The sequence below is a fragment of the Xiphophorus maculatus genome, chromosome 2 (assembly GCF_002775205.1).
Source record: "Xiphophorus maculatus strain JP 163 A chromosome 2, X_maculatus-5.0-male, whole genome shotgun sequence".
In the NCBI taxonomy this organism is placed as follows: Eukaryota; Metazoa; Chordata; class Actinopteri; order Cyprinodontiformes; family Poeciliidae; genus Xiphophorus; species Xiphophorus maculatus.
This window is the reverse complement of record NC_036444.1, coordinates 8,037,940-8,043,531: the sequence shown is the minus strand read 5'-3', so window position 1 is coordinate 8,043,531 and position 5,592 is coordinate 8,037,940.

Genomic DNA, 5,592 nt, shown 5'->3' with positions numbered 1-5,592 from the left:
GTATAATCTGGACTTGATTTCTAACCTGCTGTTGCCATTCTGCTTACAAAGGTGTTTAGTGAATAGCTGAATGTTTTAACTCTTATTTAATTTATCTTAAAGAGGATTAAACCTTAACATGAAAGTAACAGAAGAGTCAGGGAGAATCTGAAAAAAATCCAACCCTGTTTTCACAAAATCTGCATATCAGCTCTTTTTCAAATAGTAAAATTATATATTTTTTTTATTTAATTTTGAATGACTTATTTGCCTAATTGTATTTCCGTCATTGTTTTGGCTGCTGTTTCAACTAGTTCACTGGCGTAGATTAGTGCCAAGACTACAGATGTCTGCAAATGTTAATTTGAATCTCTTTATATTAAACTAGCAACTATTATGCTAATAAGCTCATTTTCAGATGAGATTTTGTGCAGCTTTTCTTGCAAGGGAATAAATAACAACTATGTATCCTCCATTAATCTTTGTGATAAATTCAGTTAATCCAAAATCTGAAACTTCTGAAACATAACGTGTTCTGTTGAAATAAATGGTTTTAGATACATTTTTCAAAGAAGACTAAGGTATCACTCCAGACTTTTTTCCACTTTCAGAAATAAAATAGAAATAATAATCTGATTGATGGTACCTGCTTACACTTAAAATGGCATCAGATTTTTTGTTAATTTTATTTATTTCCTGACTCTGGAACTTTTACAGCTACAATTTTCTTCCAGTGCAAATACTTTTTTTTTATTTCTAGAGGACACCTCAGTGCTTTGGGTTAAAATGATCAGGTTCTTGTTATATTTTTAATTATTCTCAAGTAAGGTTGCATCAGAGCATGATACTGCCACTGCCATGTTTCACTGTGTTTCTTTGGCAATATGGTTATTCTTTTGAAATTGTGGCCTATTCAGCTGTAGCTCTACCTATAACACTTTCTTCCATAAGTTTGTGAAGTCTTTAGTCAGGCTTGGATATTTTTTATGAAAGGACTTCTGTCTTGCCAGTCAACACTTTAGTCATATATGCAATGCTGTAGAACTTTATTTTAATATCTTTGTCCTAACCGATACTTTTGTACAATTAGATATATTTGATCTTCTCTCTTCAAACCATGATTTAAATGTGGAAGACCCAGACATAGACAAACATTTTTAAAAAGTTCAAGCTTGTTGATGGTTTTGTAGCACTTTGGAGGTGAAAATATGTTTTTGTACAGTTTTATGATGCTAATAATCTGAAATTATTTAGCATTTTGTGCAAGTGTTACACAGATATGACATATGTACACATTCTAATGATCACCCCCCAAAATTTTAAAAGACATTTTACTTACCTTCCTTTGATTAATGTGGTACAGTAACTCACAGAGATCTTGCACATCAAAAGTTTTTGAAGTTGGGGTATTTTGTGACTGTAACAGGAGATTACATGCAGGTTTCCTACCTAATAGAATTCCAAGACTGAATAAAAGTGTTCAGTCTCTAAGTCTGGGTACAAAAACAACAACAAAAAAGCAAAAGAAAAATCAGTATTTGTACTTTTTTTTTTTTAAATAGAGATTGTGTAATACTGCAACACAAGGTCTTACAAGGTTAACTTGAAAGATGAAAATGTCAGGAAAAGACTACTAAGACAGCGGAACTCTATTTTTGGTTCATTGAATTTGTTATTATCGATGGCATGTAGACACAAGAAGACAAAATGCTGAAATTAAATCAAGGCATGCTATTAGATTAAGGGTGTGTCCACACTTATGCTTTGTTTACCTTTGCTTCTGGTACACTGGCCTGTTTCCTAAAAAAATCTATAACAATAAAACAAAAGACGTAGAGAAATAAGGGATAAAAGCATGACCAAAAAAGCAACAGAAGTTTACACTGTTATTCACTAAGAATGCAGCTATTATAACACAGACGCCTTGTTCCCGTGTTTCCAGAAGCTTAAAGAATACCTTTGATCATGAGGCGTTATCACAGTCAAAGACTTTATAATTTATTTTTTCATTATTCAAACAAAAGACATTTATGCAATAAGGCATAAATGTCATATGATCTTTTTCATTTGTCCCTGTTTAGATTTATTTTTATTGAACTGTATGGAATAGTACTTCCCAATAAAGGTGGGAAACATTTTGATATTATTTGTTATGGCATCATATTTTGACATGGGAGTCCAACACAATGTGTAACATGTTTGTATCCACTGTTTGTAGGGTATGCTAAAAGTATCTTGTCTTTGTGTCTACTGCCTGGAAGCCAGAAGCATGTCCTCTGAGTCCTCACTTCAGTTCGTCTTGTTACTATCGCAAGGATTCTCCTGTACTCCAGTCTGCATTTACAGTACATGCAATATTATTCACAGACTCTCCTTGACAGTAAATGGAAGTGCATCAGCAAATGGCAGTAAATGCATCCAGAGCTGACATCTATCTCAGGAGAACTGCAGACATAAGCGGAAGACACTCCGTGTGCTGTTAGAGCGGCTGTGGTGGATCTCCTGGCTTAACTGGAACTCAGAAAATGACTGAGCTCACATTAATATTTGAGGGATGAACTTGGTACAGCTTTCAAAGGCGCAGTGTGCCCCAAGTGTGGTCACTGTCAGCTCCAATCTCTTCTGAGGTTTTCATGGTTGTACTGTGACATCACACGGTCATCTTCAGTGTGATTCAGTAAGACAGAAGTTTTATTCAGAGCCACTTCATGAAGGAAAGAAATGACGTAAACACAGCTCTTGAGTTCTGGTGAGTGGCCTCTTGGTCGCTGAATTCGTTGGGGCAGGATGAGGAGAATGGCCCAGTCCATCCACTCCACCGCAACACTTTTCTAGGACCATGTGCTTGAAGCAGTGAGCTCTTCATAAGGCTGTCTCTCCAGAGATGTTGTTGCTGGATTACAAAAGCGGGGCCGGATGCTTTCAGCATGGAGCCAGCCGCCGCGCTACGCTCTCACGGGCTCATTTGTTAAAAGCTGTAGTCTTTCTTTTCCCACATGAAGTGTGTAGTTCCTGTGTGCATTTGTACCTTAAGCTCCCAGCTCAAGTACGATTTTCTTCCTCTCTTAATCAAACAGTGGAATATCTGCAGATGAAAGGCCGCACCTCTAAGAGCCTAATCGTGGACATCGAGGGGGTCATTGTCTCGCCTTCCGCTGATCTACGTTTCAATGGAAGGCTTTCAGCAGGTTCTCATGCAAAAGCCCGTGCTGCTCTCGACTATTTAAAGAAGGGTAGTGGTGCAGGATGAGAGACTAGAGTGGCCCGAGTGCTTTACAGAAGTTCAAAACACAAGAGCGTAGTCCAGTTGCATAGTCTGTCTGGATTGTTAGAGGCAAGATCTGAAAACCATGCAGGAAACCAAGTGGTGACTGATAATATGCTACCTTTTTTGGTTTACCAAGTAGCACAGTTAAGCATGGGCTGGTTCCTTGTGTCAAGTTATGCTCAGGTTTTAAAATGCTAAAAATTTTCCATCAGGACAAATATTTTAATATCCTTCAATGAGATACCAGAGAAAGTGCAGCAGTGACATTGTATGGTGCATGGAGTAATGCAAAGTCCCCTCTCCCCCACCTGTTGCTGGACACTTCTTGTCATCTGGTGGAAAGAAGAATTGTACATTTTTCCTCATTTGCAATATTTCCGTCAATAGTAAAGGCAAAAACTCAAAATGTAGAAATTCAAAGTGCACCACTCATCACTCATTAAAATAGCACTTTTTGAAAATATCACTATTATTATTGATTTAGGTTTTTGGACCCACTTACTCATAAATATAACAGATAATGGCCTTTAAGTCAAAGCAGAATAATTTTAGCATTTCTGCCATCAATATTTACTGTTTATTTCACAGACAGTACCTACATTTCCTCATAGTAGACTGAGTAGAATGAGTGAAGGATGACTTGAAATTTTTGGCTACCAAAGTGGGTACAAAGGCTCTGCCAGGTTGAAACTGATTTGTGGGGTTTATGAAACATCTAGCTGTAAAGGGAATCATTTTGGACCTGAATAAGTTGCATAAAGAACTACATAAACTGACAAAAGAAAGTAACAGTGAAGGGAATTAAAGGAAATGACCATCACCAGTTTTTATTGTGACATGTACCAGTACATTTTAGGATGGATAATATCTTTTATTCTGAGCATTAATGTGTAAAAAGTAGAATAGCGAAAAGATGGAATAGTCTATGCCATACGCATTTTTTTCTGCTTAAGTTTAACCGTCAAAATCAAAGAAGTAATAAATAAAATGTATAGAAAGCATTGCAATCAGTGTATGGTAATAATAATATGCCATTTTAATTTGGCTGCAGAAATAAGAGCCTTTCTGTTTTAAATAAAAGCTGTGTGATCATGTTAGATATTTCTGCTTTAAATTCTTGGTGTAAAAATTACGATACCCTGAATCTCTGGTGTTTTTACTGAAGATTATCATAATGTGAGAATCTCATAATGACCCTTTCTATCCCACAACCCAACAGAATATTGTCTTGATCTTGTGGCTGAAACTCTGTTTAGTATGTTCTCCTTTTCATCACACAGAAAATCTTTTTCTTTTCTCTCTTTTTTTTCTGACAGCGTGAGACTGGCACCTTCCTGAAATTCAGAATATTAATCCTCTAATCACCTGAGCATTGCCAGTCCTCGGTTTTATCTCCAATGCATGTGAAAGCCCCCGGTGCCTAGTGATTACAGCATTTGATCTGGGTAATAATGTCTTCACTGTTGCCCTGCCTAGGGCCCAAAGGCAACACAGCTCTAATCCACAGTGCATTCTAGTGGAATCGCATTACACAAAGACCACCAGGGTTCTCTTATAGAGGGGAGGGCCAAGGGATGGGGGGGGGGTAAAGTAGGAGGTTGCCATGGAAACAAGTTCCCCGCTCTCTGTTTTTCTCTCTCTCCTCTCTCTTTTATGTAGACACACACTCATACACACCGACATTACAGGCACACTCACTCCTGGGACAGATAAGCGAAAGACAGGTTCTGTGTTTACCTTCTGTGGACCCTCCAATCCCCAAGCAGGTTGAGCCCTGATAACATGAAGCCTGTACAGTCACCGACCACTGACAGCAGATAAGCACTCCAGCAGAGCAGAGCAGTCATCGCCCTTCAACCAGGATGAACAAACCTGGGAGACCCGGATTCATTTGGATTAGGGTGGATTGCTGCTTGCCAGCTCTGCCTCTGTCACTTGCTGTGTTCAGACTGCTGATGTTCACAGGACTCTCTACATGAAAACTTGATGTTGCTCTTTACCCCGTGGAGAGCTTAGTGAAATGACACGGCCACACGAGTGGACTGGATGCTATTTTAGATATTGAGGTCAAGGCGGCTGCTGGCATTGGCCACGTTTGAGGCAACGCAGCTATTACGATAAAATAAATAATTTCCTCTCCGCTTGTCTTTAGAACCGCTGTTTTGTTTATGCTTTAGTAATAAAGGTTTTCCAGAAGAACTAATTCCAAAAATTCTGTAAATAATATGGCTTCTGATTAGATTGTTTTTTCTTGTTACTTTAATGCCCCATGAAGGGACCCACATGGTCTTTGATGTTAAGATCAAGACAGCTACAAGTGTTTCTTTATTATGTGCATTATGCTA